Genomic DNA, 24,728 nt, shown 5'->3' with positions numbered 1-24,728 from the left:
AGCGCCAAGACAAAACTCTAATTCAAAAAGATACATCCACCCCGATGTTCACAGCAGCACTATTTACAATAGCCAAGACATGGAAACAACCTAAATGTCCCTCAACAGGTGAATGGATAAAGAAGATGTGGCACATACATACAATGGAATATTACTCAGGCCATAAAACAGAATGAAAATAATGCCATTTGCAGCAACATGGATGGACCTAGAGATTGTCATACTAAGTGAAGTACGTCAGAAAAACACAAATATCATAAGATATCGCTTATATGTGGAATCGAAAATATGATACAAATGAACTTACCCATGAAACAGAAACAGACCCCACAGACATAGAGAACAGACTTGTGGTTGCCGAGAGGGAGAGGGGGTGGGGGAAGGAAGGATTGGAAGTTTGGGATTAGCAGATGCAAACTATTACATATAGGATGCATAAACAACAAGGTCCTACGGTATAGTACAGGGAACTCTATTCAATATCCTGGAACAAGCCATAATGGAGGGCTTCCCTGGTGGCACAGTGGTTAAGAATCCACCTGCCAATGCAGGAGACACGGGTTCGAGCCCTGGTCCGGGAAGAGCCCACAGGCCGCGGAGCAAGTAAGCCGTGCGCCACAACTACGGAGCCTGCGCTCTAGAGCCCCGTGAGTCACAACTACTGAGCCTGCGCGCCTAGAGCCGTGCTCCACAACAAGAGAAGCCACGGCAATGAGAAGCCCCCGCACCGCAACGAAGAGCAGCCCCCACTCGCCGCAACTAGAGAAAGCCTGTGCGCAGCAACGAAGACCCAACGCAGCCGAAAATAAACGAATAAATAAATAAATTTATTTTTAAAAAACCATAATGGAAAAGAATATGAAAAAAGACTATATTTATATGTATATTTTTAAAAAAGAAAAGCTCCAAGAAAGCCTGTTCCCACCACTAAAGAACCTAGAAAAGGATGCCCAACAGAACCAGAACCTTTTCTTTTCTTTTTTTTTTGCGGTACCACGGGCCCTCTCACTGCTGTGGCCTCTCCCGTTGCAGAGCACAGGCTCCGGACGCGCAGGCTAAGCGGGCCCAGCCGCTCCGCGGCATGTGGGATCTTCCCAGACCGGGCACGAACCCGCGTCCCCTGCATCGGCAGGGGGACTCTCAACCACTGCGCCACCAGGGAAGCCCCAGACCAGAACCTTTTCAATGACACCCACACTACTGCAACCACAGGCCAGAGGAGAACTGCTCCACCCACCCCCGTTTCAGCAGGAAGCAGGCAGGGAGCCAACTGCCCTCCCTCCCCGCCCCGGCTTGGAGGAAGCAGGCGGCCATACTCAGATCCTCTGCCTAATGCCAGCCGGCCGGGCAGGGGTTGATCTTCTACCTCCCACCTGGAGGAAGCAGACACCCACTCCCCTGCAGGGGCAGTGCCAGCTTTGCCTCCAGCCCTGCCCGCGTCAGGAGGGGAACGGGAGGTGAGAGGAGGGGCCAACTGGCATTTCTTCCCCCTCCCCCATCTTCCGGGTCATCAGGGTCCGGTGGGAACTGCGTTCCACCCCACAGTGAGAAGGCTGAGCACCTGCACCTGCTCTCGGGGGCCCAGGGGCGCAGTGCTCTGGGAAGGCGTCAGTGGGGCTAAGGAGCTGGACTCACACCCATGAGTGGTGAGGGGTGTGGTCACCAGGGGGCATCTAGGGCCCTGAGGCAGCAGACATCCACCCTGCAAGGCCCGTGTCTGCACATCAACAGGGAAGCTCCCCACCAAGAAGGTTACACAGGATCCAGTCACCCAGTGCAAACCCAGGATGCCCAGGACACAAGTGAAACCCACCTGTCGTACCAAGAACAAGGATAACTGCAACTCATGAGAAAAGACAGTCGAGAGACGCAGCCCTGGGAGGACCTCAGAGCAGCTGTCATAAACATGCTTCCACAAGAATCACAAACACTCTCGAAAAAAAAGCAAGCTGAAGAGCTACATCTCCCCGTGACTCCAAAGCAGGGAGAAACTGATTATTTCTCTTCCTTCAATCTTAGTGACTTTTAGATTCTTTCCATCAGAGAATAATGTGCTAAGATAAGATCCCAACATATCTGGACCCAACAGAGCAAATCAGACATTTATTGGGATCCTGCCACGTGTGAGGTCGCACTGGCTGAGCAGGGTCACGGCGACGCCTCATGAGCCTTGCTCTCTGGTTCAACCCAGCGATGCGGAGAGGCACAGGCAACATCACCAGCTCAGGGCAAGAGGGGTTAAACACCCAAAATGAGACAGAAATAAAACAGTATGTGTGCTCCAAAGAACGCGAGGGTGCCCTCAGTACGGTGTAGATAGCAGACACACAGTGAACAGGGGGAGATGAGGGAGGGGAAACAGAGAAGCAGAAATAGAAGTGTCAGGGGAGCGTGTTGATTCAGAAGCCAAAATACAAGAGGATGCCGAGAAAGGAAGGAAAGCAAGCACGACGCCAAAGTGCTCGAGAGTCTCTTAAAAGATCTGTTCATGGTGAGCTGACGCAAGGACCGACAGCGGTGCGGTACACTGTGATTTTCTGCCCTTGAAAAGAGGTCGGCAGAGGCCATTCCATATTTAGTTAGATTCTGAGAATGCTTTGGCTTAAACGATGCTGTAAATGGGAAGGAATGACTGATCAATGCGACTGGGCAGAGAACTGGTTTCTACCCTTGGCCAAACCCTGCCTTGCTAAATCAGTCAAAATAACTGCAACAGGGCTTCCCCGGTAGCGCCGTGGTTGAGAATCCGCCTGCCGATGCAGGGGACGCGGGTTCGTGCCCCGGTCCGGGAAGATCCCACGTGCTGCGGAGCGGCTGGGGCCCGTGAGCCATGGCCGCTGAGCCTGCGCGGTTGGGGCCTGTGCTCCACAACGGGAGAGGCTACAACAGTGAGAGGCCCGCGTACCGCAAAAAAAAAATAAAAACAAAAAAAAATAACTGCAACAACAACATAGCCCTCCTCTTGACTGCATCTCAAGGGCAATGGGGCCACTGAGAGTGGCGCCCTCCTGTTGTCCACACTGCTGGGGGCAGGACCACCTCTGCTGGCCATGACGGGAGGGCGCTCACCAGAGGCTGGGCCCTTGGCGGGGCCGCTGCAGGGATGCCAAGCTTGGAGATGCAATGCTCTGACCCAAGTCAAACCCTAGAAGTTCTCCAGTGAGAACAGAACAAGCAACCAAAACATGGGGCCAGAGGACGGCGAAGCCGGGGTCCCAGGGGGGCTGCAGCCCTGAGGGAAACACTCAGAAGCCTCTTTGGGACAAGGAGTGGGAAAACGGAAATCGGACCCCATGACCCCAAATCAAGCGCCTCTTGACGTGCTGTGAACCCTGCTGCCATCTGATCCCCCTTCCCATTTCACCGCCCCCGGATCCGTGATTCCCATGGTGGGCTCACCTACGTCCAGGCGCTGGGCGCCCTGGCCGGACACTGTGTAACAAGCCTGTGGTGACAGTAACCACTTCTCTAATTAGCCTCCAAATGGTCCCTCTTGGACCCTCCTATTTTGTGATGCAGCATCTTTCTGACACTCCAGGGGACCAGGTTCCACCCAACTCACAGATCCAACAGAACATGAGTTTTGTTTTGTTTTAACAAATTTATTTATTTTTATTTATTTTATTTTTGGCTGCGTTGGGTCTGCGTTGCTGCACGCGGCTTTCGCCAGTTGCGGCGAGCAGGGGCTACGCTTCATTGCGGTGTGCGGGCTTCTCACTGCGGTGGCTTCTCTTGTTGCGGAGCACGGGCTCTAGGCGCGCGGGCTTCAGTAGCTGTGGCTCGCAGGCTTCAGTAGTTGTGGCACGCAGGCTTAGTTGCTCCGTGGCATGTGGGATCTTCCCAGACCAGGGGAAGAAACTGTGTCCCCGGTATTGGCAGGCGGATTCTTAACCACTGCACCACCAGGGAAGCCCCCAGAACATGAGTTCTTAATGGAGCCTTGCTACTAAGGTGTGTTCTGTGTCTGCAGACCAAGGTGGCCCCAGCGCCTAGTCAGACCTGGTACCAACCACATGGGTGCTAACAAGGAACTTACAGAATGAGTAAAACAAAGTCAGGGAAGTGAGAACAAATCTACTAATGGTTTCAATCAAACACATTATTTAATGTGCTCAGGTAAGCAGAGTCTAACTTCGGTCCAATGTGTTCCCTTTACTGCAGGGGCTCATCAAGGGTGCAAAGGGGCTCCACCCTGCCCCCTAGAGGCTGGCACTGCCTTGGAGGAGATGCACATTTCAGATGGCCAATGGCAATGGCCTGAGTGTGGAGCCCACCCTGCCCCCCAACTCTGTCTGGCCAGGTCTAAGGGTGCAGTGTGCAGCCACAGAATAATACAAACTGGCTTTAAAAAGTTGAAGACTTTCTCATCCCTGGGGAAGCCCCATCACAAGAGGTGTCATGGTGACACAGGGAAGAAACAGGGGCACACTCATGCAGGGAGAGAGTCCAGATCAAGGAAGGGTTCTGGGGCTGAAAAAGTTTTGGAAATCCACTCCCCACCCCAGGGCAGTCTTTGGGGCCACCCTTTAGTCACTACACCTGTTGATCCCTCTGGGGACCGGGGCAGCCACAGACGCAGCTCCCACCCTCGGAGGTCAGCGAGAGAAGCCCCGCGCGAAGCCTTCCACACCAGCAGACCCCACTGCTTAAACTGCGTCGATAATTAGATTTCAAGCCCCAAACAGGATTAACTGTGAAACGAGGCTTCATTTCAATGTCGTGTCCATGCCGAGAGGTGCCTGGCCAGGCCGTCAGAACCCACAGGTTCACGTCTTTGCATCTGACTCATCTGACCAGAAGAAGGACAGGAGGTGTAGGCTGGTCAGGTGCTCCAAGAAGCGGGGTCTCAGGGTGCTCAGGGGTGTTTCTTGCCTTTTTCAGACGTGTCTCTCTGACACTGTGAAGGCTCGCCAGAAACACACACAGTCCCCACCCTCCAGGCATCTCAGGGCCACTCGGAAGGGCTCAGGGCCACAGATGAAGGGAAAGTAGCACAAAGGAGCAGAGAGCCAGCAGGATAGCATCACCCAGACCCCACGCCACAGGGGTCTTCCCTGCGCACCATGCAGTCCACGCAGAGACAAGACAAAGCCCCCGGTGGCCAGCACCTGCGCTCCGGGCCTCGGACACCAAAGAGGTGGCGCTGTAATCAGCCACGAAGCACGTGTGTTCACTATAATTCATTCTCCTGGGAGACTGAGTGCTTCTGTGACCTCTGTTCACCTCTGCTGGGAGAAGAGGGTAAAGCCCCCTGTTTCACAAAAAGCAGCCTGTCTGAAGGCACAAGCTGTTCACCATGAGGGCCATGAGAGTTCGAGAAAGTTCGAGAAGCCTCACTGCCTAAGAATGTCACACCCCAGGAAAAAAATCAACTGTCCTGACCGCCATCTGGAGAGAAACACGGAAAGTTCACACGTGCACTTTTTGAACTTGGAACAGGTTATGTACAATGTTATTCAGCCTCTAAGATAAGGCTGACTCCTCAGGAAGCATCTGCTGAACGAACCCAGTGAACACAAAGGATTAACAACCCTTCTTTTCTGCTCTGTGGACAGTAAAGGAAACCCCGAGGGGAGTAATAGGTCAGCACGTAGGCAACAGAAAGGAAGAGGTGGAGAAATGAGATGCGAAAGGGAGAGGGAGGCAAGATGGACGTGGACAGAGCCGCAGCCTTCACACCAGCACAGCGGGCCCCGATTCCCCAGCCCTGTCAGCCACGTGGTCTGTGGTTCCCCTCTGTTAGGGGGTAAATTTGAGCAGCACCGTGTTAAAGCCCTAACATCCGGGACCTCAGAATGCGACTGTGCTTGAAGACGGGATCTTTAAAGACGGAATTAAGGTAAAATGAGGTCTTCACAGGGGCCCTGATCCCATATATGACTGGCGTCCTTATAAGAAGAGGACACAGAAACACATCATGTGAGCACACAGGGGGAAGACGGCCATCCACACACCCAGGATAGAGAACTCAGAAGAAACCAGCCCTGCCCACACCTGGAGTTTGGACTTCCGGCCTCCAGGATTGTGAGCCAGAATGTGGTATTTGTTACGGCGGCCGAGCTGACTGATACACTCTCCAGTAGGAGCAAAGGCTCCCCCGCAGGCACCTTTGCTGGAAGACTATTCCAGCCTCAGTTCTCTAACTACCATCTCAGACCCACGAATAGCAACAGAAGAATCCAGCCCCCGGCCGGCTGGGATGAGGGAGAAGGTCCATTCCCAGAGCAGCCACCTCAGGAAGCAGTGAGGCAGGAGGGGCCAGCACCTGCCCTAGACCTTCATGATGTATGTGCTCCCAGTTGCAGTGCTAAAAGTAGGAAGACCCCCAAACACAGGGCTGGAAAACAGTCTGAGTATGGCCCTCTACCCTGGCTCTGTTCTGGCCCAGCTCTAAAACTACCAGCTGCCAACTCTTGAGGGCTCATCTCAGAATAACCTGGGAGCAGACCACCACCCACTTTACGGAAAGCAAGGGGGCTGGAGTGAGTGAGCAGCACGGCAGGCAGCAAAGAGGGGGGTCTGCAGGGCCCGGACCCACCCTCTCGAGATCTCCCACCCACACCCACCTCAGCTCAAAGATGGGAAAGGGGGGAAGCCACAGAGCAGGTGGAGGCTCCCTGCAGAAACCCTGAAAGGAAGCACCTAGTGAGATACCCCTGTCTGCATTTACTGATGCAATAAGATGCATGTACCGACCTCCCCTCGATCAACAGTGAACAGACCTGTCCCCTGCAAAGAAACCAAACAGACCTTACCTGTCGGGGGTTTTCTGGGGCTCTGGGTGTCTGGTGGCCGCCCGGCTGGACCGAGAGGACCCAAGTGAGAAGCGGCAGCCGGTCACCGTCACGGTCACGGGGTCGTCGCTCCCCGCAGCCCCCTCCTTGGGCTCAGCATGGTGCCCAACTCCGAAGCTGAAAGGCAAAGAGGCCGTCACTGAACGCGCTGAAGTTGCACAAATGTGAACTGTATGCCCTGCGCCCAGGAATACAAGTTCTTAAGAAGGCCTCCAGAAGCTGTTTTTTTCAAGAAGACCGTCTAAAAGACAGACTCTTTTTGAAAGAAGTCCACAAGAGGCAGGTTTCTTAGATGCCCCGTCAACTGACTGCAGGGACAAACGCCCACAGATGCCAGAAGAGCCACGCGAAGCCACTGGTCCCAGGTCACTGCCCTCGAGCTTCCCCTCCCACCCCCCCTTACCCAAGGCATGCGGGTAAGGAACGGGCAGGCCTCCACCCACTTGCAAGGCCAAGTTTACCTGTCAGGCATGCTTGGGGCCCAGATCACAGCCCACGTCCTTCCCAGGTCCTCCCAGGCTGCAGCCCTCACACCACCCCACAGGGACCATCCTCATCTCAGACCAGGTTCCGGCCCACGGTTCTGGAAGGCTCTGCACGTGGCCCCTGCATGTTCCAAGGGAGGGAGTTTGAATCCTGTCTATTTCCTTCGATCCAAGGATCCAACTGCTATTTCTGGGGGCCGAGGCAGTGTTCTAGGGGTGAAGGAGACAGTGGGGACCAAGATGAAAGCTCGCCCTGCTGCAGGGGAGTGTCTGCTCACCTAGGCACCGCCACAGGGCAGAGGGGAGACAGCCCACCACCCAGAGGATTTTAGCGCACGGCCCTGGAACACCGCTGAGCCTCCCCAAGTCCAAATGAAACACGCTCACTCGAGGACTTAGCAGGGAAATGGGCACAGAGCAAATGCTCCGTGGACGGGAGTCCTGAGCACCGCTGTGCCTGTTTATCTGAGATGGTCACTGCTTGTGACATGGTGTCCTTGGGTGGAGAACACATCACTCAGGGAAGTTAAACTAACTTACCCTGATCATTCAACAAGTGGAAGCAAAACCTGCCCTGCCTCCGACCTGACATGGAAGACGTCACGGGTCCAGAAAGTAGAAAACCACTGCAGAAGGTCCTGCTGGGCACACCGGCTAAGAATCAGGCGTGGGAGCCAGAGAGCCCGAGCCGCCTCCTGACCTCACCCTGTCTCAGCAGGTGACCTGTGGGTGGATCACCAACTCCCCAAGCCTCAGGGTCCCCCGCTACAAAATCCACACCAAGATAGTATCTCCCTCCAGGGCTTTTATGAGGATGAGGGCATGCATGTAAAGACTTAGGATCCAACACACGGTAAATGTGAGACAAATGCTAGTTACTGTGACTAGGACATGGCACACAAGGCTCCCACTGTCAGGTGCTGAACACGTCAGCTACCTGCAAGCTGTAAAGGCTGCTGATGTTTAGAGGTGATGCTGACCTTTCAGGGTCAAAAGGGGAGACACCTGACACAAGATTATTTGACTGCGTACAAGCAAAGGCATTGAAGGAAAGGTCCTCCAAGAATCTGTCAGTCTGGAAAGTGTTATAATGTTTATGTCGAGTGGAACATCTCTAAATTCGAGTAGCTAAGTTGACCACAAGTTTTACAAAAAAAAAAAAAAAAAAAAAAAAAAAAAAAAAAAGGCACATGGTCACAGAGGCGTGAGGGTCTTTGAACGACAACGAGTTGGTGTGTCCGGCAAGGTTACCAGGTCACATAACGACAGTGTATCATATACGCCTGTCATCACCTCTAACCGTCTCATTCTGAGAGGTCTCCCTCGTCTCCAGAGGACTAGCCTTTGTCTGTAGGCCCATCCAAATACCCCAGGACCACCTCCCAAATGCATCTTTCAGGGCCTATGCCTTCCAACTGACAACATACGTTTGGGAGATTTACTTTTTATAATGGGCAACGTAAGTTAATCCACGATTAAAGAAAAATGACATATAGTCGCCTGCCAAGCTGCTCACCACTTCAACCATTTTTGTCTATTTTTAAGAAAGTGGATGTTGCACTTTACAGCAGACAAAAACAAGACAACATGTTTCTTGAACCTGATGAACTGAAAAGAGTTACTAAGATATAGCACCTCATCAGGAACAAACCTGTAGGGGCTGTTTCCATGGCCCCATCCGGCACACACACCGCTGGGACCTCCACCTCCCACACCCCGCCAAGCACAGCCCCAAAGGCGTCCTGCGGGGACCTGACCGGCTGCACCCACGCCCACAGAAGTGATGGAACTCTCTGGGCGCTGATCGCTGATCTGGCAAAACAGCACTTCTCACGCAGTTTCACAGGCAGACATGACATAAACTTGAAATCTTAAAGAATATAGGAACTTGGGCAAAAAAATATCTTAACTTACTTTGAAAATATTTCAGGAACAAAGGACCTCTTGATGTCTGCTGAGTGGCTCTGATATCTTCCAGAAATTCCTGAGTTAATATAAAGTTTTCCTTCTGTCTAGCTTTCTCACACTAAATATTTAGAGTCATAACAGTGACTATTTAGACACTCAACAAATCCCAAGTTTCATGATGAGGCTATTCGGCCTGTTTGGAATGAAGTCTGGGGCCTCTCAAAAGGGGACAGAATACCTTTCATCAAAAAACTTAATTTCAGTATTTTACTGATCTCATAGGCCACTCTGTTTTCACAGAGTAAGAAGGCGCTTATGAAGACAAACTGAGAAATACATGAATGAAAGGGAATCGAAGAAAAGGCCAAGTTTTTAAAGTAATTATAAAGTTTCAGAATGTTGTTGCCAGACCCTGTGGTCAGCTTAAAGGAGGATCACAGTTAAAGCTGCGGATCTGCACTGTTGCTCAGTGCTGTCAGGTGCACCTAGACGGGACCTGTATCCCAGCGATGCCACACCTGCTTCCCGGGCAGAGATGACATAACGTTGAGGATGAAGGATGCTGGCAACACAAGGAAGTTAAAACAGAGGGACGTTCCCACCCAAATGCCGACATCATGCTTTCAAACCACAGACACACAGCAAAGGTCTGGCAACAACTCAGCAGTGACACCCTGGCCCCAGCCAGGAAGGCATCTCCCGCAGTAGCCTGTCCACCAGCAGACCCTCGGGGCCCCAGAGGATGGAGAGCGTGGCCCAGGACGGAGCACTCAGGTCTCAGAAAGAGCTTCCCAACTGGACGCCACCACGAAAACCGACAATACTTATCCAAAACATATGAATGGGCCCAGACCCCACCCGGTGCTCAAGTCCAGGGTCAAGCAGAAGCAAGGGGCCTACGAGTCCTCACCATGGGGCTTCCAGGGGACGCCAAGCAAGCCCAAAGATAGGCTATCCAGAGGAAGCCTGTCCAAGGCCACACAGGACGGAAATGCAGCTGGATGAAGGGACTGCCTCCCTGGAAAAGGCAGGACACTTCTCCCCAAAACTAGCCCAGAGTCGCAGGGCAGTGAGGGGCAGGACACACACAGACACACACACACACGGCAACTGACCAGATGACAGACGGAAAATACCCACTCTCCATAGCTGACATGTATACATGCATGCATTAGTTTGGTCATTCGAACAGCCCTACAACATCAACTAAAGAATATCACCACCCCTCCGTGAGAGAAAAGGCCTGGGTGAATGGAAACATACTAAGTTCCTAAATGGGAAGATAAAAAGCATCACAAAGATTTTGATTCTCTTCCAAGTAATTAATTTAAAAATTAAAATTAATTTTGTCAATGAAAGGCAGTATCCATCTGAAGTCATGAAAACTGACAAAATAAAATAAATGGTAAGACTGCCCATTACAGAGCATTAAGGGAGAATTACTCCCATCCCAGAGAAAGACACTCTAAAGCACAAGTAATTAAAACAGTGCAGTGCTGGCATAGAAATCCGTGCTAGCATCCATCACAAAGGGCTGGGCTTATGAATATGAGTGTTACAATTTCATTAAAGCAGCACATGCTATCCTAACCGGAGACTGAGTCCGAATCACCAAGCTTCCACTACTGGCACACACAGGACCCGTGGCACTGGAATCCCTGGGCTCCCCCTGTTCCCTGACTCCTCTGACGAAGTCACCCAAGATGAAGGTTAACACCGTGATGACCGCAGAGATGGCCATGACCCTTGACCTACCACCTCATACACATCAGATACCTCACCAAATGCTCTACGACCTCCCATGTCAGAGGTTCCCAAAGATTAGGAGTAAATACATGCAGGACACATAACGAGACACACATAAATGAGTGGCTCTTAACTAAGAGTCACTAAATATTGTCAATTCTTTGAGGTGGAATTATGACCCCATTTGACAGATGGAGAAACCAAGCCCAGGAGACAACGCAGTACCCACCTAGGTCACACGGAAGAGCCGAGATTTATATCCACAGATGTTTGAATCCACCCCACCTGCTTTATCTTGTGGATAAAATATCATTTGTGTGATAAGAAAAGAGAATAGACACCTTTTGCATTTATTTGTAAGGCTGCTCTTCATTTTTGTGTCTTTCAATTCCATTGTTTGCAGCACAGTTGGTTTTTTTTTTTCTTTTAGAGAAAAAAACAGCCAAAAGGAAGAGCGTGAAATTCAAAGCACAGAGGATAAACTGGAGGGGGTGGGCGGTAGGCTGTGGAGGGGATACCCTGCTTGCAGGTAACCGAGATTTCAGTGATGAGCATAAAATAAGAAGCCCTTTTAACCTGATAACAGGCACCTCCTGCGGGCAGGTGGCCAACACGAGGAAGAGGCACCAACACCCTCCCCAATAAATTAGGGCAGGAAGCCCACGGTTACAGTATTAGCCACAACTCTTTTGAGGTTCTAGACAATACAGTGAGATAAGGAACAGAAATGTGGTGTAAACGTTGACTGGAAAAGGATAATAAGCCTGGCATTATTTACAGACAAAATGTTGGACAATTGGCTGAAAAAATGTTAGCGCTCACATAAGCATCTAATAAGGTGGCGATCCCAGAGCCCACACATCCACGGCTCTTCTGGATGAGGCTCCAGGACGATGAGAACTTCTAATGGAGAATAGTGTTATCCACAGACGCAACAGAAGTCACCTACTTAGAAATATGTGTCGTCCGGAGAAAGTCACGGTCCCGAAAGGATACATGCACCCCAATGCTCACTGCAGTGCTGTTTACAATAGCTAAGACATGGAAGCAACCTAAATGCCCATCAACAGAGAAATGGATAAAGAAGATGTAGTATACATATATACACAGTGCAATATTAGTCATAAAAAATAATGAAATAATGCCATTTGCAGCCATGTGGATGGACCCAGAGATTAACCTACTAAGTGAAGTAAGTCAGACAGAGAAAGACAAATGTCATATGGTATCACTTACATGCAGAGTCTTAAAAAAATGATACAAATTGAACTTACAAAACAGAAACAGAGAACGAAACTCATGGTTATGGGGTCGGGGTGGGGGAAGGATGGGGGGGATATACTGGGAGTTTAGGACTGACGTGTGCACGCTGCTGTATTTAAAATGGATAACCAACAAAGCCCGGGGAACACAGGGAACTCTGCTCAATACTCTGTGTAACAACCTAAATGGGAGAACAACTTGAAAAAGAATAGGTACATGTATACGTATAACTGAGTCACTTTGCTGTACACCTGAAACTACCACAACATTGTTAATCAACTAGACTCCAATATAAAATAAAAATTTTAAAACAAAAAGAAAAGAAAAAATACACACCAGACCCTTGGAAGAAAGCCAAAAGGTTGATTGAGTGAGGAACCTGAGAGACACCTGCAGGAGGACACAAAGGTCAGAGATGCACCACTTTCTGGGGAGGGAAGCCCACTCCCCCGCCAGTGAAACAGCACACCAGGACCGCCCCCCCCCAACCTAATGAACACCCCAGTTGGCCGGAGGCCCCGCCCACTGACCCACAGGCAGCAGCAGACACAGGTCCAGAGCCCAGGAAGGAGTCTGGATGAGGCGAATGACGACATAAGATTGAGATCTAGCACCATTCATGCCCAACAAGCCCCAAACGAGTCCTCACCTGCCACCAATCCTGATGGATCAATGGCAAGCAGGATAAAACCGCCTAAGACGAAATCTGGAAGAATGCTACAAAATCTGGGTGAGGAAGAGCTTTTTTTTTTTTTTGGCGGTACGCGGGCCTCTCACTGTTGTGGCCTCTCCCGTTGCGGAGCACAGGCTCCGGATGCGCAGGCTCAGCGGCCATGGCTCACGGGCCCAGCCGCTCCGTGGCATGTGGGATCTTCCCGGACCGGGGCACAAACCCGCGTCCCCTGCATCGGCAGGTGGACTCTCAACCACTGCGCCACCAGGGAAGCCCGAGGAAGAGCTTTTAAGCCAGATTCTTCACCGGGAGGCCAGGAAGGAGAAATCAGCTCCTTTACAGCAGAAGACCCTCTGTGCAAAGTCCAAAGACGCGCACAAAGCCTCAGGAGAAACTACCATCAATGCAGGCAGCAACCGGCACTCAGTAAGTCTCTCGTTTATTAAAATAACACAGGATGAGCAGCCCAACGTAAGAGCAGGGAGAGGACAGAAACAAACAAGTCGCCAAATACACACGTGAAACACACTCAGCTTCACAAGTAACCATGGAAACGTAAATTATAATAGCCACAAATGTTGATGCATCTGATTGCTGAAAAATTTAAAAACTGGGATGATCCCCGAGAGCTGGGGATGGCCTGGGAGCAGGGAGGCTCTCCTGAGTCGTAGGTGGGGTTCCCTGAACAGGCTCTGGGGGGACAACTGGGCAACATCCCCTAAACTTCAGTCTTAGGAGTGGGAATCCCACTTCTCATAACTGATCCTCACCCGCGCGTGTGCGACGGGAGAGCTGGAAACAACCCAGACACACCTGCTCAATACCACACGCTGCAGCTCCCAGCATCGGCTCCCACCAGGCACGCACACAGAACCCGGGGTGCCTCTGGCCTTCCTGCCTCTCACACCTCCCACCCGTGCAGCCCACCAGGCCACTTAATTTTGTCAGAAGCATCTGAAATCCACCCACTGCCTTCCTACACCAGGCCACCACTCCCATCTCACCTGGACCCGGCTCCCAACACCCGCTGCATCTTCACCCACTCTCAAGCCAGCAGTGGGCTTCAGACACACCCCACCACCCACCAACAGCCACCAGCCCAGACCCGGGGGCCCTGCGTCCCCTTCAGGCTCCCAGGGAGTGCTGACCCAAGATCCACTCTGCCCACCGGCCTCCCCCAAGTCCTGCCGCTTCCCTCCTTGTGGCCCTTGCAGGTTCTGTGTCCTCTCTCAGGGATGACCCCACCTTTCTTCCTCCTCCCCTTGAAACTGAGTCCCAATAAAACCAAATTCCCCTGCCAAGTTTTTGATTAACCTCTCTATCCAAAACGTTATTCCTTTTCTTGTTGTGCACCTGTTCCCCTCAGGATTGAAGAGTTAACAAAGAAAAGGGGGAACTGAAACCGAGCAGGACCCTTCGGGGACCTCCCGGGTACAAAAGCCCCTCTATGTCCCCGTTCCTTGTTTGTAGAAAAAGGCTTTAGTCTCCTAGGGCTTCCCAGAGTTCCAAAGAGCAGACTCAAGCAGTTACTAATTAGGGAAGGGAGGAGATACAGAAACAAAGGAAAAGCAGTCCAGCAAGAAAAGTAATGACAATAGTTTATCAATAAAACAGAGTCCTAGCTCCTTCTCAAGAGATAAACGTAACAATCTGACGTATATCTTTGAGTTGCTCTGCAGAAACTAAGACCCTCCCTCACACCCCAGGTGGAGGATGGTGACTACATGCTGAGCAAATGCACAGACCCCAGACTGGCTGGAACCAGAAGGCTGGTGCTGAAGATTCCTGTCACCTCACCACCAACGAATCAGAAGCTGCAACCCTCACCCCAAATGTTGCCCTTGAAAACCCCTTCCCTGAAAGCCATCCGGGAGTTGGGGTCTTTTGAGTGCGAGCTGCCCATTCTCCTAACTTGGCGCCTGCAATATAAACGCTGTCCTTTCCTTCACCACAACCCACTGTCTGTTGATGGGTTTTGCTGCACTCAGGCGAGCGGGCCTGTGTTCAGTTTGGTAACACCCTCCCCACATCCTCTCCACCCTGTCCCGGCCCTGGGACCCCAGTGGTCCTGCAAACACATCCAGGGGTGCTGGGGCTGCTTTCCTGCTGCTGACACTGTGTCTGTGTCCCCACCAAGGAGCCACTCTGCAGTCGGGGACCACATCTGTCCTGGACACTGTAACATCCTCAGCTCTCAGCAAAGGCCAAGGGTTCAAAGCTTTGTTGAGCACATGAAAACACATCCCAGTGGGAGCCTGGTGACAGTCTTCCAGGGCAGGGATTCTCTGGGCTGGTAGGCGAACCCCACAAAGCGAGGGCCTGGCTCAGCCCCGGGGAGCAGCCTCCCTCCTCCAAGGCCTCAACTTCTCAACCCTGTGATGAGAATGAAACAGTCCCAAGCTCACTCGAGGACTGAACGATGCAACTCCCACAAGTGCTCCTCACAAGGCAGAGGTGGCACTTGACAAAGGGTGACTAGCGGATGGATGAGGGAAAGGGCTAAGAGCTAAGGCAATGCTCATGTCAAAAGGAGGAAAGTAACATGCATGGGCCTGTCCAGGAATTTGACAGAAAAAGACCCAGAACAACTCTGACCGGCGGGAGGCCACCAGGATGAACAGAGAGCGAGAGAAACTCTACTCTGCACACTTCTGGGTTGGAGTTTTCACAATGAGGAATGCGAATTCCTTATGCAGAATTAACATTTATCTTTCTCAGAAGAACTGTAGTCAAGGTTCAGACCAGTGGTCCTGCCTGCTTCTCCTCGCTCCCTGCCCCGCACCCCGGCTCTCCTAGGGGTCTCCCTCCCTCTGCTCTGGCAGCAGCCTCTCCCGCCCATTCTAGGAATTCCAGAGGATTCCTGCCCTCTCCCTCCAACAATGAGGCCATTAAGTGCTTCCGCGGGTCCTTTGTACATGCTGTTTCTAGAAATGCGAAGTATTTGCCTCTATTTTCTTTTCTTTTTCTTTCTTTTGCACTTTCTTTCTTCCCTCAAGAGGTTAAAGAAAAAACAGGATAACAGGAAAGTAAGTGAAAACGCTATAGCTTGCGGAGAAAGCACAGGATTTATTGTTCAGGTAAGCAATGGTTTTACACGAAGAAGGCTCAGCCAACAGCCGGTTAGGATTTCTCCCCTCCTCACTGAATAAGTTGACAGGAAACAGAGTCAAACAGAGTCAATCTGGTTCGGAAGCTTTATCGCCACTCTGCAGACAGCCCGTTATCAACATTCGCCAAGTCACAGGGTGCCCCAAAGTCCAGCCCCCAGCTTGAGACTTTCTATTTTCAAAGAGAAACAGCTTTTCTTCCTCTGGATCGTTCAGTACATGCAGTTAAGTCATGACTGTGGGTTCTAGGTTTCCAGGATAAGGTATTACAAGCTGGTCCCTCAGCTCAGAAGTCGAGATCTGAGGAAGGATCACAGACACCTAGGATTTACCCAAAGCATTAATGCTCGGAATACGATGACCAGCGGCTCTGAAATGCACTATTACGCGTGGTGGGCAGATCCGGTGGGGCTGAACACTGACCCAGTTGTAGGCATATTCGAAACTACCATGTTTAACAATTGCATCTACTGCTATTACTTTTATAAAATCTAACAGCATGGATCCTTAATGACTTCTCATTGTCTCTGTGTGATGAGTCCTCTTCCGTGTCTGCTCAGCCCTGTCAGCAGCTTCCCGCTGGCCAGTCAGCCCTCCCAGTGGCCAGAAAGCAGAGCAGCCCAGCCAGCTCCCAATGCTCCAGCCACAAGGACACCTGAATCCTGAAGGGATGGTACAGGCAGGAATGGGACCCCCGAAAGGCTGTTATTGGTTGCATCGCTGTGTGCCCCCAAGTCCACATGTTGAACCCCGAACCTCCAATGTGATGGTGTTAGGAGGTGGGGCCTTTGGGAGTTCACTGGGTGAGATGAGGTCATGAGGGTGGGGTCTCCATAATGGGATTAGGACCCTTGGAGGAAGAGCCCAGATGTAACGTACAACACGGTTAACATAATCAGCATTGCTCATGTTATGTACAAAGTTGACAGAGTAAACCCTAAGAGTTCTCATGATAAGGGAAAAGTACTTTTTCTTCCCTTTTACTTTGTCTCTGTATGAGACAATTGGATGTTCACTAAACATAGCGTGGTCATTTCACGATGGCCGTCGGCCATTACGCTCTACACCTTCCGCGTCTAGGGTGCTGCATGTCGATTACCTCTCAGTAAAACCGGAAGGAAGCAAAGAAGAGACCAGAGAGCCAGCGTGTACTGTACGTCCACCACGGGAGGAGACGGAAAAGACGGCGTCCGCAAACCAGAAAGAGGCCCTCGCCAGACACTGAGTCTGCCGGTGCCTTGACCTAGGCCGTCCATCCTCCAACGCTGTGGGAGGGGAGTGTGTGTTGTCTAAGCCCCAGTTGTGCGACAGCAGCCCCCCCAGACTAGGCAGGGGACACACCCTGCCCACGCCCCCCAGCACAGCTGCTCAGGAGGGACAGGAAGGCTCATCTGTTGCTCCCCAACCCCACACCCTGGCCCAGGCTACCCCAGGCACCGCCCACGGGCGACAGGCTCTCCTCTCCCATGGGGCCCCTCACTCGGGACACTCGGGCCGCTCCCCGGCAAGCAGAATGCTCTGGTCTGGCACGTGAGCCGGCCTCCGGTCTCCTGGGTCCACGTCCACCGGTCCCGTGGATGTCACGGCGTGGCAGCCACCACGAGCAGCCCCTCCCGCTGATCCCACAGCCCTCGGCCACGCCGCAGGCACGGCTCAGGCCCCCAGGAACAGCTCGTGCACGGTTCTATCAAAGTCATCTCCCAGATCCTACCTACCAGTGAGCTCACCCCGATGGGGCCTGATCACCCTGTTCCGGCCTGGTCATCAGCTCAAGTCATCAACCTGTTCACAGTGTAGCCTGCGGCGGGGCTGGAGCCTTGACCAACGGGGGTACCGGGCAGAGCAGACCCTCCTGGCCCTCACTGCACCTTTCCATCCTGGCCCATCCACCCACTGCGCCCTTGTCATGTACCAGTGACCCGGTTCCGTGTGCCTGGGACTGGAGAGACGGCCCCGTGGGCAGCAGAATCCCTGGGGCATTCTGAACCGCAGGCTCCCGCTCTGTGTGAGGAGGGCCTCAGACACGCACCTGCGGAGGGAGGGTTTACTTGGGCAAAAAAGTGCTGGGTTCTCCAAACTGCAGACACAGCGGCCACATCACACGCGCCCAGCCTGCATCCTCTCCTGGCCCAGCACTTGCTCCCAGCGACTTAGGAATGGCTGTGCCAGGACAACGCAGGCACGGGGTGAAGCTGGGGCCCTTCTCCTTCACGTAAGTGAAGCAGACAACCTGCAATAGTACGAGCGGTCTGTCGTATGAAAAGCCAATGTGGGGGGCTAGGCAGTCAATTCTGTTTCTACCCGGCTGCAGTCATTTGTGTAGAAAGGGTGAAAACTCACACTGCTACCTCGAGCCCCAAATAAATCTCAGCTTAGAATCGACTCCGCTGAAGGAAGAGCGTGTTCTTTCTACGCCAGTCCTGTCGCTGAAGACGGCGCACCACCCCGAGTCTATCAGCAACCCAGGAGTTCACAGCCGACCGCCGAATGCTTGGTGCCCCCTTCCTTGACCACCCTTTCACATGCTCACCTGGGCCCTGAAATTCGTGATTTTTCTCCTGAATTCTCCTGAATCCAACTCCCCCAACATGTACGGAGTGCGCACCATGTCCTCAACCTTAGCACTGAGAGTTACAGAACCATCAGAACATGGTCCCTAACCTTGTTTTTAGGGCGATCCATGCAAGATACAGGTGTGTGGCCAAATCACTGTCAAGACCCTGGAACGATAATGTGGGAAGAGAAACAGCTTGCGGCACGGCACGCGTGCCCGATCGTTGCTTTTATCGATTCTGCAAAAACGGCACTCACGGGCTGAAACACCTTTGAAATGAACTTGTTCTCAGGTATCCAGCAGGGGACCCTCAGCTGTTGATAATCCCCACAGGGACCAGCCCTAAACAAGCGTTAACTTCTTTAGGAATCCTAGCCGTTCACACATCACTGACCGAAGATCAGGTCCCCCCTCCCACCTGGGAAAGTTTGCCCCTCGGAACAGAGGCAAAGGAAAGGGAAAAGGGGGAGCTTATTCACCAGCGAGATGGCGACTGGGGGCCTGGCGTCCCAAGCACATCACTCTGAAGCCCACCTCTGCGTTCAGTGAGTGCACCTCAGAATATTTACTGTTCCTCACGTGGACAGAGTCTGAGGGCCGACGCCGCCTCTCCCACTGCAAAGCTAATTCCGACTTCAGTTCCAGCATCAAAATTCACACTTTGCATCTCATTCTCCTTGTCCCGGCGATGTGAACTGTGAAAATAGTCACAACAGACTAACTTCAAATGGTCTCCTATAAAGATTACTAAATCTTGTTAGAATTCTATTGTCTGCCATGGCTGTGATGCGAAATGCTCAGAAAAGGTCAGCCATCACTCCACACAGGGAGCTTCATGGGAGGAAAGACAGTATCAAGACTCAAGAAGGAATCTTTCATTGTGACCAAAACCACTTGCGTTAGCGACTGGAACAGGCTTCTGTGCAAATATCGATCCCATGTTCCTCCCGGCCCTGGCCCTCCACGCTTCCCAAGCTCACTGGCTGTCGACACCCCAAGGATGTGCTCTGAGGCTCTCACTCGTTACCTGGATGCTAAAGGAATAAATGAGTATCTGGTCTCATCCCAGTTCCTGGGGCACAGCCCCTAACTCCGGGGATCTCCACAGTGGTGTCTTTTGTACGCTGATAAGGTGACAGGCAGCTGGGGGCCCCTAAACAGCTTCAGGATCGGATCGGGGCTGGTCACCAAAAGGCGGAGGCATAGTTAGAGGGTTGGAACTTGCAGCCTCATCCTATGGCCTCCAGTGGGGGAGAGGGGCTGGAGACTGAATTCATCTTAGTCTCAATGAACCCAATTAATTCAACGGCCAATGAGTAAATCAATCGTACCTGCCGACTGGAACCTCCACAAAAACCCCTCAAGGACAGGGTTCAGGGAGATTCCCAGTTGGTGAACACTCTGGGGGGCTGCGAGGGGTGCACTCCACCCCCATGCCTCACCTCATGCATTGCTCCCGTCTGGCTTTTCCCGAGCTGTGTCCCTTACAATCCCTCGGGGTAGTTTCAGGCCCTTTAACCTATGAGATCCGATTCTCCCTCCAGGCAGACGGTGTCAGGGCTGAGCTGAGTTGTAGGACACCCAACTGGTGCCCAGACAGTCGGAGAACTGACGTCGGGAGGACAAAACCTGACATTTGGTGTCAGAAGTGTTGTGAGTAAAAACAGCTCAACCCAACAGAGGAAAAACAGGCCCCGTGGCCAAGACTGCCCGGCCCCCCACCCTGCAGGCACTCAGGCCCTGGTCTGCAGCTCCCACCCTCACCCCGCGGGTTCTGAGGTCTCCAAGCAGCACACTGGGGCCCTTCGTGCCCCCCAGGCTGCGGGCATCCCGGGCCTTCCGATGCCCCAGCAGGAAGAGGGCAGAAGGAAGAGAACGCTGGTCCCTATGCTTCATCACAGCTCGCGCTTTCCGCATCCGATAAAAAGCGCCACCTCCCTCTGCCTTCCTGGTCTCCGCTGGTGAAATTTCCTTGGTTCCAAGGTGCTCCTGGAGGCACCTGAGACTCTTTAGACTCCCCGCCTGTAACCGTGATCTAGGACAGGGCAGCCCACACCGGGTGACACACGGGCAGGATGCGCTCAGCAAATGCAGCTGGACCTGACATCGGAACCGCCCGCACTTCGCAGCCTGGACGGTCGTGCACAGCTTCCTGCCACCCTGTGGAGGCTGACACCCGCACCCACTCCCCAGACCCATCTGAGCAGCGCAGATCACCTCAGCTGACACGTGGCTCCTGGCACCATCATTTCCACTTGGCTTCCATACTTCCCAAAGAGCCTGAGAATGCCAGGAGACTGAAGACCCAGGCTCCCCTTTATGTGGCCTCAATAACTCTGGACCTGGAGGCTTCAGGCCTCTCTGAGCTATAGGTGACACAACAGAAACAAGCAACCAATCAAAGGGACTGCTGGTGCCCCTGCCGGGCACTCCTCCAGCTTCCCCAGGGGGCGGGGACCCCAGCATCTTGAGCCCCTGTTCCAAAACCTCCTGCAAGACACCACGATGTGACCCGTCCCTTCCCTCTTGGTCCCTCCCGACTGCATCCCAGAGCTTCCTGGAGGCCACATGACACGTGACTGATGCAGAGCTGAGCCCAGGACCCCCTGCCAGACGGGAAAGGGATTTACAAAATGTAAAATGCTGTCAAGTCTCATTAAACTTCTGTTGTTTTGAAAAATATAGTTATTTTTTCTTAAAAGATGTTGCTTAGGTTTACATATAGTGAGTTTATTATTCTTTTTACAGAACAGTATTTTTTAAATTTCTATCTTCATTTCTAAAATGATAAATAGCAATACACAGGGCCACGTGAACAGAAGCTCTTCGAGGTCTTCTGTCACCTGTAAGAGCGTCAAGCGTTCCTGAAAGCAGCCACCGCGCCCAGGCCAGGCCCTGCCCACAGGGGGACAGTCCCAGCCCCAATGCTGAGGCCCCCAGCTCTCCTGTCTCTCCTGGGACAAGACCCACAGAGACTTCTTCCTCCCTTCCCATTTTCTTCAAAATGAGACTGAACTTCAGAACTCCGCACCCCAGACGTGGCCCTGTAAAGAGTCGCTAGCCAGAGCCCACGTGGAGGGCACTCTCCTCCAGGTGCACAGGCGGACCCAGCTCGTCCCCTGACTGTGGCTGGTCCCTTGCTGATTCTGGCAAGATGCAAGGCTCTGAGTCACTCAGCACCTTCTTTCCTCCCCTCTCGCCGCCACCGCCCCCCAAATAAGCCACCAAATGGGCTGCAGCAGAGGGAAATGTCACACGTCCAGTATTTCCAGTTTTCAAGCAGAGTTCTAGAATAGCCGCAGGCCGGGCAGGCCACCCGGGTAGCCGAGTGCAGACCCAGAGTGCAGGGCAGCTCCGAAGGCAACAGCGACAATACACCCCTGCCCCCAACAGCGCTGATCCCGGGGGCGCCTCCTTCCCCCAACCAGGGAGCCCACGGCCCTGGGACCACGGTGTCTCCCCGCTCCGGGCTCCCGCGGGAGGATTACCAATCCCGGGGCTGCACCCCGCTTAAGAAGGGGAAAGAGGATCTATTGCTGACCTGAGAACATGAGATTGACTCTTCTAAATAGGGCAAGAGCCTCTGTAATACCTGTTATCTCCAGCCTCAGGAGTCCTACCCTGAACAGGCCCAAGAGGACCAGTGCCTGCGCGCACGTCCTCACCTCGGGAAGGCCCCACGTGACCCTGCCCGGCTTTAAGAAGTCCAGTGAGGACTTCCCTGGTGGCGCAGTGGTTGAGAGTCCACCTGCCGATGCAGGGGACACGGGTTTGTGCCCCGGTCTGGGAATATCCCACATGCCGCGGAGCGGCTGGGCCCGTGAGCCGTGGCCGCTGAGCCTGCGCGTCCGGCGCCTGTGCCGCAAAAAAAAAAAAAAAAAAAAAAAGTCCAGTGAACTCAAATGGCATCTGTGTGCCCTGAAAGCCGGCAGTAACGTACCGGAGCCTAAGTGAGATTGCCTCGGGGGATGGAGATCCATGCAGGAGGCCTCCTTCACCCTGGCAATCACCCCCAACGATCGCCAGTGTTGTGAGAAATAAAGAAAGGACAGAACTGTGAGCGTAGTGGGGCAAGAGGGGTTCCAGCCTCCATAAGGCCTCAAAACCCAAGGCCTCTGCTGCAACACGCAAAGCTACAAGGTGGCCACCTGGCCTGGAAACAAAGGTGAAATGATGTTACATCACAGTACAGGGCAAAACGCACCCCTGCCTCTAGATTTAATAGCTCCTAGACCGTCCTGAACCCAAGAGTCCCGGGACTGTCAAGAACACAGAATCTTTCCTGAAAAATTCCCCCAGGGAAAGGGAAATGGATGAAGACCTGCTGTGTGTCAGGCACCGTGCCATGAATTTACTTACCTTTTCCTTTAACGTTTACACATGCTGAGAGCAAAGAATACACATCTTGGACAAGGTCCTTCCTCTCACTGTTAATGCAAGTCTGTGTGCCCGACTCACAGTGAGGCCAAACAACTGAACCGTCTGGAGCAGAGCAAGGTTTACTGCAGGGCCATGCAAGGAGGTGTGGTGGGCTCACGCCCTGAAAAGCCTGGCCAAGCGAGAGGGCGGGTCGTAGGGTATGTGATCAGCCCGCGCATAATTCTCTGATTGGCTGATGGTGAGGCTACAGGACGGTGTTATGGGAGTTCACCTTATCAGCCCTTAGGCTCCAGGAGACCCGGGGCTATGGGCTCATGGTCATCAGGTAGTTCTTCCATTTGGTGGGGACAGTTTTCACATCTGCAAAACTCAGGAAATGTGCATCAAACACTATTATCTAGGTAATTCAGAGAGGAGCTAAAGCAGAGGATACGGGGAAGGCCTGTCCCGGGAAGGCCCCATGGGGTCCTGCTAGGTTACACTGCCACACACATCCTTATGCATTCGTTGGTGGAAACACACGACCTCCTCCTTCCGTGGTGGCATCCAGGGATACAGAGAATGATGGAGTTGGCGTCCACAGACCTGAGAGGGCAATTCTAACTCTCCCACTAATGCCCACTTGACCCTGAACAAGGCATCTGACTGTGAGGGCTCCCATTTCCCCATCTGCAGGAGGAAGGCTCTCTCTCTTGCAACGTTGTCCTGAGGAACACATGCAACCCTGTAAACTCAGAGCTACGCGGAAGGAATCCACCCCCACCCAGTCAAGTTCTTGTTCTGTTCCTTCCCAAACAGCAGCACGGGATCTCGTCCCAGCAGTTCTGGAGTTCTGCAGACAGCTCTCCATCACCCCAGCCCAGCGGCAGTGGGACCAGATAGCAAGGGCCCCATAAAAACCAACTTAAGTTTGGGTGTCTTGTAAAACGTTCTCCTAAATGTAATTTACTCTGTGACTGTTCACACCTTAGCAGTCTTTCTTAAAACGTAAGGGTCATTCTAAGAAGAAAGGACTCTAGAGAAATAAAGGACAGAAAGCTAGAAGAGATGCACAAACCAAAAAAACAGAAAAATGGCAGATGTTCTTCCTTATCAGTAATTACTTTAAATGTAAATAGATTAAACCCTCCAGTCAAAAGGCAGATGTTGATAGAATGGAGAAAGAAAAAAAAAAAAACCCACATAATCCAAGCATATGCTGAGACTCACTTTAGATCTAAAGACACAATCAGGTTGAAAGTAAAAAGATGGGAAAAGATACTGCATGTTAATATTAAAAAAGAGAGAGAGAGAGAGAGAAACCTGGGGTCACTATACCGACATCAGACAAAACGTACTGTAAGTCAAAACTATTACAGAAGACAAAGAAGGACATGATATATTGAGAAAAGAGCCTCAAAATATATGAAGTAAACACTGACACAACTGAAGGGAGAGACAGACTGATGGACGATACTACTAGGTGGAGACTGTGACACTCCACTCTCAGTAATGGAGGGAACAACCAGACAGAAGGTCAGTAAGAAACAGAGAACCTGAAAAACTGTAAACCAACTGAACATCACAGACGCACATGGAACACTCCCCCCGAACCACAGGAGAATACACATTTTTCCGAAGCGTACATGGAACCTCCTCAAGGATAGACCATATGTTCAGCCACAGAGGAAGCTTTTCATATATGAAAACCCACGGCCAACACCATAACTCAGTGGTGAAAGAGTGCAAGTTTTCTTCTAAGATCAGGAACAAGACAAGGATGTCCACATTCAACACTTCTATTTAACATAGTGTTAGAGGTTCTAGCTAGAGCAGGTA

The 24,728-nt window shown here is 52.3% G+C and overlaps 1 protein-coding gene across 1 annotated transcript in view; it reads right to left on the bottom strand.

Annotated features, from left to right (window-relative positions):
* The window catches only part of GRB10 (growth factor receptor bound protein 10), a 196,307-nt gene that overhangs the window by 154,321 nt on the left and 17,258 nt on the right, over positions 1-24,728 (bottom strand). The window contains 1 exon segment of the mRNA XM_032642729.1: positions 6,756-6,911. The gene's annotated coding sequence lies outside the window, so the exon portion shown is untranslated.

The sequence above is a fragment of the Phocoena sinus genome, chromosome 9 (assembly GCF_008692025.1).
Source record: "Phocoena sinus isolate mPhoSin1 chromosome 9, mPhoSin1.pri, whole genome shotgun sequence".
Classification (NCBI taxonomy): Eukaryota; Metazoa; Chordata; class Mammalia; order Artiodactyla; family Phocoenidae; genus Phocoena; species Phocoena sinus.
The sequence above is the reverse complement of the archived record's forward strand: the minus strand, read 5'-3'. Positions and strand labels throughout refer to the sequence as shown.